General features: G+C 41.5%; 1 long non-coding RNA gene across 3 annotated transcripts in view; it reads left to right on the top strand.

Moving 5' to 3' along the window:
- The first annotated feature begins 10,790 nt into the window (after positions 1-10,790).
- The window catches only part of LOC106935687 (uncharacterized), a 28,134-nt gene continuing 24,596 nt past the window's right edge, over positions 10,791-14,328 (top strand). For 2 of the 3 annotated variants that reach the window (XR_001421944.1, XR_001421943.1), the window contains exon 1: positions 10,807-14,098. This is a non-coding gene — a long non-coding RNA (uncharacterized LOC106935687). Of the gene's footprint in view, positions 14,099-14,328 lie in introns of all 3 variants that reach the window. The other variant, XR_001421942.1, reaches the window with a different exon arrangement.

Here is a 14,328-nt window from a genome sequence, read left to right as displayed (position 1 = left end):
AATAATCAAACCAATACAGCCGACAAAAAGCACAATAAAAAACTTAATAATAAAATGTTCTATCATATCAGCCTCAGGAGAGGATTGAGGGATGAAGAGATGCTGATTTCTGGCTCTAACGCGTCTACAGTTCCTCTCCTGATCTATTCTGTCTGGTAATCACACTGCGCCACGATGGACACATTTTTTAAAACTATCTTTATTCATCCTCACAAACATTATTCCCACTCACGTAAGTATCTTTACGAAAGGTTTAGATTCTAAGGACGGTGGAGTATCGGGTCAAGGACGTTTTAAAAAGACCCGGGTTGATAGAACCTCCCGCAGCTGTGTAGGGTCCGTTTCTAGGCAACCGTGACAACAGCGTCGGTCCGTAGCTGGTCATTACTGTTGCACTTAATGTTGATATGTGTGTGATAGGTGTGTCTATTGGACATTTATAGAAATACGGAACGAATCGCATCCTGTATCGGTCCAATACGGGACGCAACATTTAGCAGCCAAATACGGGACGATTCCGTATTTTACGGGACGGGTGGCAACCCTAGTGGGAACCATGCCCAAAAGCAGTACCGGAAATGAATAGTGGCCACACAAAATATTAGCTCTTTGGTCACAATTTTCACTTAGGGATGCATTCACTTTTGTTGCAAGCTCTTTAGATATTCATAAATGTGTGTTGAGTGATTTTGAGGAGATTGTAAATGTGCACTGTTATACAAGCTGTACACTGACTGCTTTGTATCTAGGTGTCATATCTTCAGCGTTGTCCTGTGAAAAGACAGAATCAAATATTGCCTTACAAAAATATGAGGCATGTACTCACTTTTACTAGATACAATAAAACAAGAAAAACAAAACGTTAATGTAGCACCTTTAAAAATCTCAAAGAGTTTCAGAAAAGCAAAGCATGAAATTCAAACATGTACAAATAAAATAATTTAAAGTTTCAACTCAGTATAAATCCAGGTGTTCGGTGAGGGCCTCAGAGGTTTGTTAGAGAACTTTAGAAAACAAACAGCATCACAAAGACAAAGGAACACAGCAGGGAAGTCAGGTGGAGACAGATAAAGCAGGGCTAGCTTATAGAACAGTATCCCAGGCTTTGTGTGTGTCACAGAGAGATTCATTTCAAAGAAACTGAGAACTTATCTCAAGTCCATCCAATACACACGGTTTGCTCATAGCAATTTCCAGTGAAATGATCCAAGTTATAGAATTGTTTCTTAGCCATAGACCCTTGCCACTACCCCTCGGTCTGCTCTCTGATCACAGGTAATTAGCTTTCTCCCAAAAGAGAGACAAAGGAAGCTCAGAGCAGCACGATCAGCAGTTTGCTCTAAACGGAATCTAATTTGGAGCATTCCAAGGCTGCTGCCACCGAACTGGAAATGTGTTCCAGCCAGATGGGAAGACTCACAAGCCATAGTGGGAACAGACATGCCTCATAAAATCAGCAAAGCAAAACGCACAGACTGCTAAAATTTTTCCACCCAACTCAAAATTAGTTTTATCGATATCAACTAATTGATTCAGTCTCCTCAAAAGCAGTAACCCTGGCAATAAATTGTAATCAAATTCAAAGGATATTTTTTGTATTTATCAGAATAAGCTGACTGATAATGTTTTATAGTTGCCACTTGCCTATTTTTAAGTATCTAGTCTATTTTTTCAGTAAAGTCACAATGAACAAAAGACAAGCATGCCAACATTTCTGTTAATGGGGAAAGAATTATCAAGTAACTATATTATAAAAATGCTGTTTATATCAAATATGACTTGAAAGAAATTTGACGTCATACTTTATAATGTAACCCCTTGAAATTGGGCATCTTTCTCTTTAAGAAACTCCTGCTCTTTGTGAAACTCTGCCTTTAGGAAGTCATCACATCATGGCTCCTCTATTAACCTTTAACAACTTTTCTGCCAGTGTTGCTCTGAGTAGTTCAGCAGTTCCACCAGGTATTTGCTAATTGCTACTGGCTAGTCTGAAGGAGCTGAGTGGAGGAGTCAAGGGGAGGGCTGCTCTATGAGGCAGAAGCTTGAAAACTGCAGCTCCACGGAGGAGCTTCATCCTTGAAGGCGGGGCTAGGTCCACTCAGGTGTTTTTCACAGCTGAATGGTTGCCATGGAGCTTAAAGGACTTCTCAAACACGCACGAAAGAAACAACAGGTATGTTTTTAATGAGAGAGTAACTTTTTAATATGATGAAAAGTTAAAAAAAAGTCAACTTTACATAATACTGCCCCTTTAACCAGAAAAAGGAAAAGTCTCTAAATCAGAATGCAACAGAAAAGTCTCCAACCAATTCTGTGGTGGCACAATTCTCGAGACCAACACAAAAATTATGATATCAAGCATGATGATTAAAAACATGCTACTCCATGACTCTGAAAGTTAGTTTCTAAGTGCCAATGGTGTAGTTTAAAATGACCAAAGTATGTGAAAAAAAGTATTAAAGGCTTTTGTATGTACAGGTTTCTTTGTTGCCTCTAGGCAAATCCCTGCAACTGCAATATTTATCCTTCAGATCGAAACTGCAGGTCAAGGTGGTTCTGTAGCTCTTATGGAGCGCCGCATAAAAGCTGGATGGATAGTTCAGAGATGACTGATGCTGGTTGGACCAGGTCTAATGCAGTCTGGCTTGTCCTGTACTGAATGTGACATTGGTTTGGTCTGCAGAATATTGATTGGGAACGGTTTTCGCCAGGCCTAGATACGGGCTGGGTGAGTGTATTGATGTTCACCATGGCACTCATTTGAGGCTCATCTTACCCCGTCTCTGCGTTTGTGAGTCTTTGCGCCTGTGTTTGTGTGTGTGAGGCAGGAGTGGAGCCGGAGGCTACTCGGGTGTGAAATCGTGTGACGTTTTCTCCATTGCGCTTCATTTAGCCACACATTGCCCATCTCTCATTCCTGACAAGTTTCTTAACTGCTCCAAAATGTAAGCGCCCCAGGGCGGGGTGGCGGCGCAGGCCCCGTCGCCGCACAATGACGGGAGTTTGTGTGGACGCGTGAACATGTGTCTGAGTGCTTGTGGGAGCTAAAGTGAGAGTCTAATAAAGCTGGCAGCTGCCATGGAAACCGGGGCAGAGGCTAACTCATCCTCCGTGTCTCGGGACCCATCAGGGCCTCGGCCATGGTACAAACACACACATGTAGTCGTTTACCATAGGCATGGTAAATGACTGTTAGAGGGAGGTCTGTTTTACACACTCTCATACAAACAGCAGATGAAGGGCCATGAAATAAGCTGTGGCACCAGAAGCAATAGGAAAGCAAGCCGACTCTTAAATAGCCACTGAGACTCATCACACACTCATACACAAGTTTGATAAGGAAGAGGAGAGGATTACTATGGATATTGAGCATCTTAAGCTTTTCTGACTCTCACAGTCTACTCCTGGAGTATCCAAGTGTGTGTGTGTGTGTGTGTGTGTGTGTGTGTGAATGTTTTTAAAATAGGTAGATAAGAGTGACAGCGAGGCGGGGGTTGACGGCATTACAGCGGCATTCTCAATGTGACAGTTTTATTGCATTTCTAATCTCTGTGTAAACGCCAGAACGTTGGGCATACACGGCTACCGATGCATGAACACACACACACACACACACACACACACACACGCACACACACACACACACACACACACGTCATCATCCCTTCCCTCACTGTCGCTCAGACAATGAAAAGGGCAGAAGGAGCCAATCAAGCTGATCTCTAATAAGAATATTACCTACCAGGTTGGGTGTGTGTATGTTGGGTTGTGTGTCTCTATGGGGATGGATAGATGGTGAAGGCAGAGGAGTTGCCAAGCTTCCTCTCACATTTATAAAAATGAATTGCGGGGCATACGCTCAGGAAATAGCGCAGATCTTCACATTACGCGAGGCAGGCGATTCCCCGGTCCCGCACTTGACAAATCTCATACCCTCATGGCGGACTGATGCGCCAGCGGGGAATTAGATGATTGCATTTGAAAGCGTGATTGAAAGGGAGACGTTGTGGCGGAGGAAAGCTGGAACGCCGCTCTGGGCGTGCCCAAGGTGTCACCAGATGAGGAAAAATGACAAAAGTTAATTTAGGCGAACAAGTTGTTTCCTTGACTTGGCTGCAGATTCCTTCGGTTGGACAACATGGTGCTTCAGTAAACCCTGTGGGGATTTGGTTGGATGTGGCCAAAGGGAATATGATTGAGATAAAAGGAAGAATGATGCTGATTGCAGAAGAGGAAATGGCAGGTTCGGAAATAAATGCTTCTGGTGTGCAAACGGCTGTGGTCACATTGTGAATTTCGTCTCTTTGGGGAAAACAAGAAAACCTAAGTGAAATATTCTAAGCACATTTCTTCATGGCAGCCACATTTTGCCTCTAGAATCTTATGTCTAACTGGCAACCAGCCATAAGAGATCACTGCTATACAGCTAATATTAAGTAAGCAGTAAAGTATTAACACCTGATGAGCAAAAGAAAAAGAAAACAGAATCCAACAAGAACTTCCAGACAACAGAACTTCCAGTGTTTCTCAACCCTGGTCCTCACCGCCCCCCTGTTCTGCATGTTTTAGATGTGCCTCTATTCCAGAACAGCTGATTCAAATGATTGCATGATCATCAAGTACTGCAGAAGCCTGTTAATCACCCAGAGATACAATTCAGGTGTGTGGCAGAAGGGAAATACCTAAAACATGCAGGACAGGGGGGCGGTGAGGACCAGGGTTGAGAAACACTGGTATACACCGTCATCTAGGAGCCTTTTTTTTGGTACCAGAACATGGCAGAAGGTCTGTTTGTTAGGAGGAAGCTGAACTGATCCTGTTGAAGAATGTGTTCAGTTCATTGGGCTCTGTCCAGACCTCCACCTGTCTGCTCCTCCTTCTGATTTAAAGCCTGGGATATGAATCTGTCCCGACTCACTTTCAAACATGTATTCTATACATTTATTCTATATTCTATATCTCCAAGCGTAATAAACAGATGAAGACGCCTACACCACAAACAAATGAAATCTAGTTTAAATGACAGATTCTAAGTTAAAACTAAGAATGACTAGTATATAGATGAATTAACAAGTTTACTAAATTAAACAAGACTCCTTAAATTTAACCGCTTATTTTGAAATGGTGGAGTTTAGAATCTACCTTAGGAGTAATTCTGAAAGACTGCTTTTGCTGTCTTTCAACATCTGTGAGGATGCATGCGTCATTGAAATGTGTGAATCACTGCCTTATGGTAGAAACTATCTGGATCAGTCAGAGTAAAAGTAATGGATGTCAAAGTCAAAGGATTGACGTAACTGACACGTATAATTAGCTGGCATTTCTTCTACCTGTGCTGCCTTGTTCCTGGTAATGTGAGAACTCCAGTGCTGCTTGATGGACTGAGAAACCAACTTTAGTGACCAACAGGCTTTGGGTTGTGGCCTTCAGGTCTGCAACAAAACAAGTTTTGGTTCAAAAATAAGTGTACAACAGACTCTTTAAAAAAAAAAGTACTGTGATCTCCCAAATATTGAACGCATGTCAATATAAGCTGTACACACTAACTTTGAAAAGAAATAAACAAGTAGGTCACACTTGTCTATAACCTGCAGGTGTCCAGGTTGTAACATGAGATATTTACACAGAAAATTGTTCCAAGATTAAACTTTTAAATACATACTGGTAAAATGGCTGCTCACGTTTACAAAACCCATTCTGTCAGAAAACCTCCATTGATCACTACGTATCTCCATCTTCCTCCTGGGCATTAAAACCATTAAATTCGTCTCCTTCGGTGTTAGAATTGAACATCCTCACACACACTTCCCCACGCCTCTGTTCGTTGTCGGTCTTAATGTTCCTTCCGTTTCCAGGTGACGGCACAAACTCCTCTTCATCACCCGTCGGTAAAAACCCATATGCTACCCACATGGCAGTGTTCAAAGTGTGTGAAATGTAAAGCTCAATAAGATCCACACACATATGCCAGCTCTATGATCCATATTAGACTCAGCGTACACGACCAAGGAGGAGATGTTGACTCAGTACAATAACACACGCAGAGAGGAGATGTGACCTTTTTAGAAACAGCGGAGGAGATTTTTTTCACTTTTTCAGACACATGCTGTGTACAAAAAAAGCCTCTGATGTTGTTTTTCTTGTTTTCTCTGTGGATGACCTTTAGGTTTTGGTGGATATGGTATACTGTATCCCAGTAAACAAGTCTTTAATTTACTCCAGATCCTGTCTGTAAATTAAAACCCATACGCTTACGTTCCAGCATGCATGTTCTTCCTGGGAGAGCGAGAGATGTGACAGTGCAACCATTGCCATGTTTGCTGGGATGAAGTTGGATTATTTGCTCTTGCACCTGTTTGGTAATTTAGTGGCTCCAAAACAAGCCAGCGTGTGCCGAGCTCCCGAGTGGCGCAGCTGTGGTCGTGCTATTGTAGCGCTGCATGAAATTGCACCTCTTACCTCAAACAAAAAGCTCTAAAAGCCTTTTTGTCTATTTCAGTTGGTTGAAATCCGCATGCCTCAGTCAAACTGTCACGAATTTGAACTTTTTCGTTAACTTTTTCTCTGTAAAAACAAAGTCCTTCGAGTCAGAACTCAATGTAAGGCTGGAAAATTAATTCATGACTGAACTTGTTGCGTCTTCCTGGATTCAGGCTTTCAGGAAAAGGCCAGCCTCAAAGCACTGCCATATAGTTGAATACTCATAAACTTAGAGTCCAGTAAAACATTACATCTGATCAGCATTATACCTCACGTATCTCATTAGATAGCAGAACATTTTATTGATGTTTACGGGAAAACGCCCCATTAAATATTCAGTTCTTTCACAATTCTTCACGTTAAAGTCTGTTTTTTATTTCTCCCTAAAAAAGTGATTTGATTACAGATGTGTTTTTGGTTGCCCCTTGTATTAGTTGAACAGCTAACGGTGTAGAATTGACGGAGCGTTCCTTCGTATTGCAATGCATTTCTTGCATCTTTCATCGTTTGGGCAAACTGGTCGGTGAAGCCACAGGTTGCTGGATGGTATGGAGCAGATGTCATGTGTCACAATTTCTTGGCTTTCAGGAAAACTAACCGTGTTTCCATTAACGTTTCTTTTTCTGTACATTATAAAGTATCGCATTAGGAAAGGTTGATGGACATTGCAAAAGTTGAAATAACTTCAGTTTCATAAAAGTTGTTGCTTTTATGAGGTGGTCATCGGCTTGAGGTGGTTATCGGCTTTTCTGAAAAAGAGTTAGTGCATTAAAAGGGAGATGGAAACATGTTTTCTGACGTAGTGAACTCCTTCCACTGGTGGATCAGTGCCTTACCAGAGGCACCAAACTCAGAGAAAATCCAAATCTCCTCCATTTTTCCTGACTTGTGGTTCGTAATAGATTGCAACCCTTACTTCCTGTTTGTTATAGCCAAACGTAGCAAGTAACTCTTTGCATAGCCCGCTTGATTGGCTCCAAACAACTAGAAAGAAAAAACTAATTCACATTTCCTTTTTTTTTTTTCTTTTAAAGTTTGCTAAAAAATCTGCATGACAGTTAAATGGAAACAGGACTACCTGCAAGTGGACATCCAAAACCAACTAAACATTTCTCCTGACTCCCTGAAGGTTCCCTCCCTGACCGCCACTTCAGGCCTTTTACTGTGCGCATCGACAGTTAAAGGAAACACTGTGTCCTCTAAAGGCCCTGCAGACTCGTTATCAACACAATGCCGTGGCTGAAGTGTGAACACCCAGTGGTGGAGAGGAGCTATGCACAGATTGCTTTAGAGTTTGTGACAACATGAGCAGCTTTTGGCCCTTTCCTCAATCTATAAGTCAATGTTTGGCCACCAGAAATGGCTTATGTCTGTCCCTTCATCATACTGTGCAGCTATATCCAGAACTCCATGCATGATGAAAACCAACTGCCTGATTACTTGAGCATAAAAAAATATTTTGGATGGGAATCAGGAATACAATTTATTTGTGATTGAATGTGTTTATGAAAATGATTTCCAAAAGACTTAAAGTTGGATTATGATAATGGAAAAAGAAGTTAATGAAATGGAGATAACAGGATGAAGGAAATAATGCAGGAAGGATTAAAACAACATCAGGAAAGTGACGTATAATTAAGCTTCTAATTTGTGATTGTTGCCAAACAAATCTCTCCCATGTTTTCCTCTCTACGGTATTCGTGTGAAGCCAAAAATAATCTCTTGTCTAGTTTAGACTAACTTTGCTTTCATGTCTGCCCGGATGCCGGTCTGAGACTTCACTGCAGGTAAAATGATCTCTGTTGGATTTTAGACTGATTATAATTCAACAAGCAAATATTTATGAGTCTTTGCGTAAAACAGATTGGTCCACACACACAAACAGCTGCTTTGACTTCTGTTATAAGTTACCATCCTCATGAATCAAATGTATAAATCAAGACATTAACACATAAATTACACAGCATATGAAACAATACCTCAAGCAATTCTTTTAAGATAATGGATTAAATGACATACAGATTTTGTTCAATAAGCCATTAAAACTAACCTTGGGTTGTTTATTTATTAAAAAAAACATTTAAAAAAAGAAGAGTTAGTCATAAAGGCCAGTTTTCATCTGAAATCCTTCAGGGTACAATCAATATACATATAATACATTACAGTGCAATACAGACAAATTAACAAGCCTACGCCATCAAAAAAGAGAATAATAAAAGTTTATAAAAATAGTCTTTCATTTAAAAAAAAAACACATCAGGTTACAAATAAAAAGTCATATATTGCGGTGGACTGGCGACCTGAACAGGAAGGGGATAAGTGTTAGGGCTGTGTAATAATATCGATTTTGCGATATTTTCTTTCCTAGAAAAACATCGATATTCATCCGCAAGTATCGTAACGTCCAACTGTCCCCTTGCTCACTCACTGCTTGCTTCGCTGGGAGAGTGATTAGGTCATCAGGCTTAGAGTGATTCCTTCAGATGTTAAGTGTCAAGGTTAAAAGGTGTCAAACTATTCAGAGCAGGGTACTTGGTGCACTTTATTTACTTTACAAATGCATGTAAGCTACAGTTTGCGCTGTTTCAATTAAAAGAAACATGTTTTCTCACCACTTCTTTGATTCATTTTGTCCAGCTGTCGACTTTAAGTCTGTGTCCATGCCCAACCAGACCCAGGTATTGTGTAGTTGGTGCTTTTAATCAGTTTTCAGTTAAATTAATTCAATCCAAGTCTATAGCAGTCACAAAATGTCTCTAAAATCACTCTGTCCCTCTAAAATCTTTCAGAAAATCGCAAAAGTGTATTGAATTGCATCATTTGTTGAATATCACAATATATATCGTATCGTGAGCAGAATATCTTGTATCATATCGTATCATGAGATTATTGTATCACTACAGCCCTAATAAGTGTGTAAGATAATGGAAGGATGGATGGAAAAAGTCATACAGCACAAAAATTCACACAATGCAAGCAATGTATAAAAAAGCAGAATAAAAATAAGAATCACATTTGGATGATTAATTTTTAAAATCAAAATTTGTGATTTCTTTCCCTTACTGCTGAGCAAAAGTGGAAATCCTAAGTGTGGACGTTTCATCAAGATCAGGAAAAGGTGGAGGTGAGGGAAGCCAATCACAAGTGAAGCACACTTACAGTCTTTAATGGATACTTAACAAAAGCTTTCAGAGCGCATTTTGCCACCTAAATTAATTGATTCCACTTAATTGCTGCTTGGCTGCCAGCTATGTAATCTCATTAAAGTGGACCGACACAACACAATGACTTGCTTTGATTGGTCGCTCTGATCTTGAAATAACTGCAAAGAATCAAAGCGTGTTGTAGTTACTGCCACGTTGATGTGTGAAAACATAGCAGCAGTCCAATTTTTCCAAGCAGTTTTCAACAATTAAATCACATTAACATTTTCAGCATGGCTTACTCTGACATTTCATAATGTCACTCTGTAGCTAAAGAGCAGATGAGCATATTAACGTTCTAAGCAAATAAATAATGTAACTGATTAAAACAATCAAACAACTTTCACCACAAAATAATGAAGGCAGAATATTTTCAAAGTCAATGTTTTATCATGGCCGTCACAAAGTCCTGATCTACGTCCTATGGAGAATTTGTGAGTAAACCTGAAAGGACGTGAGTTGTTGTGCTTCCGTTAACCATATAATTTGATATTTTTAAAATAAATCTGCTCAATGAAAATGTGACAATTTCAAAAAATAAAAATTAAATAAGTTTTGGCTAGAGGCACGGTTTTTTGGTCGTATCGATATCGCTTTATATCGCAAAACTGCGATGCATCACACGAGTCACATTCATAATCAACAACCAGGCCACTGGTGCAAACCACGAAGAAGAAAAAAGACAGGAAGTAGTTGGAGGATTATGGCGCGGCATATCTTTTAACCCTTGTCTTTACAAATGGGGTCCAACCGACCCCACACCTGTAAAACTTGTATAATTTGTCACAGTCTTCTACGGTTGCCTCAGTCCTCGCACACACAAGGGTTAAGAACTTATCGTGTGAGAAAATTTATTCACAAATTACTTTGTGTTTCTTATATTAATGGAAACACCACAATTGCAAAATTGTGTATTTTAAAAATTTTCAAAATACAGACGGAATAAGATTTGTGCACATTAGCAATTGAAACGCAACACCTATCATGTCCATCTACCACCTCTTCTAACCAATTCCAGGTATTGTGTCAAATGAATAATTTTTATATATATATATATATGCCTATATATAGTACACAATGGACAATAATTTGATTAAATTGTGTTGAATTATATGTAAAGACTTGCTTCAAGTACACCACTGAACTCTGATCTGCCTGAAGTGATTACATAAAAAAACATAATCACCTGTCTTGAAATACAAAGCGTTCTTTGTGGAGTTACAGTAATTAAGTTTTTAACATCTGACAACCTGGATTCTTCGCTTGATTTTCTCTCAAGCTGTGCAGTCTGAATGAGGAAAACAAAGCGTCTAAGTGAATCTCGCAGAGTACTCATCGACGAAATGATTTTGACTTTGCGAAATGACCTGAGAGACGCTAAAAAAACATTTTTTTTAAAAAAAGCACATCTGAGCTGCCACAGAGCGCCGGAGATCTTTTCTCCCTTTCCCCATTCGATTCAAGAAGTTTTCGTCTAGCCTCCTTGAACAAGTGTTCAGCTTTCCAGCTTCTTCACCCCCCTCTAAGAAGAGCCCATGCTCCATCTTGTGAAAACGTACACGCAAACACACAGGGACACACACACAGGACACAAAGACTCACTTCCATGGACACACAGTCGGTGGGAACAATAGACGTAGAGGGGACACCTGCTGGTCTAACACACCCCGTCCTCCTCCCTCCATTCTTTCTATTAAGATTCTCTGTGGGTAGTTTAGCCATGCATGTCGTCGTGAAATCCAGTGAATGATAATGAACTGGGCAAAGTGGAGAGTTTTTGTGTGTGAATGGACCGAGAAGAGGAGGAGGCTTGTTGAATCAGTCCCTCCATCCCCAGAATTCCATCCATCCATCCGGTCCTCCTCCGTTACCTCACCGCCTCCTCTTCCTCCTCCTCCTCCTCCTCCTCCTCCTTGTCGGTGGTGTGTCGGCTGGAGGGACGGCCCCCGTGCTCTGACACAACTCACACACGCAGACACACACCTCCGCGATGTGTCACTACCCATTCCACCTGCCTCTTCCCGTCATTCCCCGTTCGCCGCTCCATCTGCCCACACTTGCTGCTCTTCCCTCCCTCGGTTTTTAACCCTTATTTATTCATTTCATTTATTCTGTCCTGAGTCCTTCCTTTCACTCCTCCTTGCCCTCCATCACCACCACCACCACACACACACTACACACACCATGTGTCACCACCACAGAGAAGAAAGAAACATGCTCCAGTCGACAAGTGAAAGAGACGAAGAGGAAGAAGACAGCAAAGTGTGGAGCGCGTGTGGAGCCCGGCGACGCCACCGTCCGCCTCCAGCCGGAGCCTCCTTTGATGGAATATCCCGGACGGCGGCGCGCGGAAGGAGGGAGCAGAAGAAAGGAGAGGAGAGGAGAAGATTAACGGGGCTGAGAAAACGGGACAGGCAGCGATCGCCTCGAGAGGGTACGAAGACTCACAATGAAAGAAAAAAATATATATTTATGACGTTCTCTTGCCAATCATGTCTCTTTAACAACTTCGGCGCTTTCTTCTGTCGCTTTCGGCGTTCTCCATTCGGGTGTTCATCTCCCGCTCTGCAGCTGCAGCTCCAGTTTGTCCACAGGCTCTGTTTGGGACTTTGACTAATTGTGAAGCCATTTCCAGGACTTGGGCGAAGACGAGCCTTTCCTCCTCCTCCTCCTCAACCTCCCCACTATTCCTTTTTTCATTCTAATTAATTCCCCCCTGTGCAGACCCTCAAAGAATCCCTCTGTCTTTCACTTTCTGTAAGTCTAACTAATTCTCCCTTGAACCCCATGTGCTGTATTCTCCGGGCTCCCCCCATCTGTCTGCCTTTGAGAGGCAAATAATTGGACGTGGAGATTGGCTTTTCTCTGCCGAAGCCAGAGGACAGAGGCACAATTACACACACACACGCACACACACACCTGGAGCGGAGTATGTGTGCAGTGGTGCTCTGTGTTGTGTATTTTATCTCAACGCTAGAGTTGAAAGTTTCTGCAGAAATGTTCTGATGTGGTTATGTGGGTTATGTTCCAAAGACGACCCAGGCGTAGTGGGTTTGCTCTGACTTTTCAAAGTTGTACGTGGTTTAAATATCGTTTTGCTTGTTTTGTGTGGCTAAAGAAGGTGAAAATCATTCTTGCATCCACATTTATGTCGGTTTCCCACTTTGACCTTTTGGTACTTTGGCAGTTTTTTTTTTATTTTTTTTTTTAATCAGAAACAACTTTCTCACATGCAAGCAAGAAAATTCCAAGGGGAATGTTTTCCACTAAATTTGATTGTTCCATTTTTTTCTGTTTATTGTTCATACTCTTCAGTACCAAAATGTGGTTATGCGATATGGATAAATGTTACCTATCGTGTATCTGAAGGTCATGGTCTCTCATACTGCGGGAGAGCAGACAAATCAAACCAGGACTGGAACCACAATTGGTGAAAAACAAGAAATTTAAAATATATTTATGATAATTTATCTCATTAAGTGATCAAAAATAGCTAACCAAATAAATATACTGAAATATAATGCTTAGATGCGTGGGTAGAAAATGGAAATAGATTAGGAGGAAATTGAAAAATCCGGGTAATGACTGGTCAAACCGACCGGACGTTCTATATTGTAGGTAAAATATTGCGATTAAAGGTTAAAGAAAAAATATTTGCTGGTTTTGGTAAAGAAAGTACCAATGTTTAGCTAATTAGAAAAAAAAAAAATTCAGACATCCTCTGAGATATTTGCCGCATTGGTGAAATTTCATTTTCACTCGCCAGCTTGTAAGGATTTATTTCTGCGAGTTTCCCAAGTGAACTCATCTGTTTGACTTAAAACAATGAAGAGACTTGTTGAGGCGAGGATGAAGAAGACGCAGCGGAGGTGTTGAAGTGGGAAAACCTGGGATGTGTTGCCATGCTGGCCACATGTGGCCTGTTGGAGGAGATTAGGGCATGAATGGGAGGCTTTTCGCTCCGCCTCACTCGGAGGCTAGATGCCAAGTCTCAGAGACCTAACGCAAACTCACCAAAAAGAACCAATCAGATTGTCTGCTGTAGACATTTTCCTACACACAATTAACAAAATGGGGACTCTAACGTGTTCCTGGCGTATCCGGCAGTTTTGTCAGCACTCTGTTCAGAATCTCATGCCGTATAATTCACAGTCTTTTCTTCTCTCCATTCTCTCCACCTTCCCGCCCAACCATACATCTCCCTCCTCCTCTTCCTCATCCTCCTCACGCTCATACTCCTACTGCACAGCTCCATCGAGTCCAGCCTCACACACAAACACACACACACACGCACACACACACACACACACGCACACACTTTGCTGTGAAGCGTGCACATGTGTGGGCACTCACCACAAGTGCATGTGTGAGTGTGAGGATTCAGCCGATCGGACAGACACAGCGGCGGCTTGGAGGTGAGTGTTTGTTTGTCGTCCGTTTTGTTCCACAAGTTTTCCTCCTCTGGTCTCGTTACCTCAGGAAGTTTGTGTGCGGAACTAGTGACAGCGGTGGAAGGAGTTAGCATTAGCAGTGCGGGTCAAAGGTGGCACTGGTGACATTTGGAGTAGATATGGAGCTAAGATTTTGTTGGTGTCAATTCCGTGTGTGTGTGTGTGTGTGTGTGTGTGTGTGTGTGCATGTGTGT

This window comes from Poecilia latipinna, unplaced genomic scaffold (assembly GCF_001443285.1).
Source record: "Poecilia latipinna isolate Pla-1442-1.1 unplaced genomic scaffold, P_latipinna-1.0 Scaffold2002, whole genome shotgun sequence".
Classification (NCBI taxonomy): Eukaryota; Metazoa; Chordata; class Actinopteri; order Cyprinodontiformes; family Poeciliidae; genus Poecilia; species Poecilia latipinna.
This window is presented reverse-complemented; position numbering and strand designations above follow the sequence as displayed.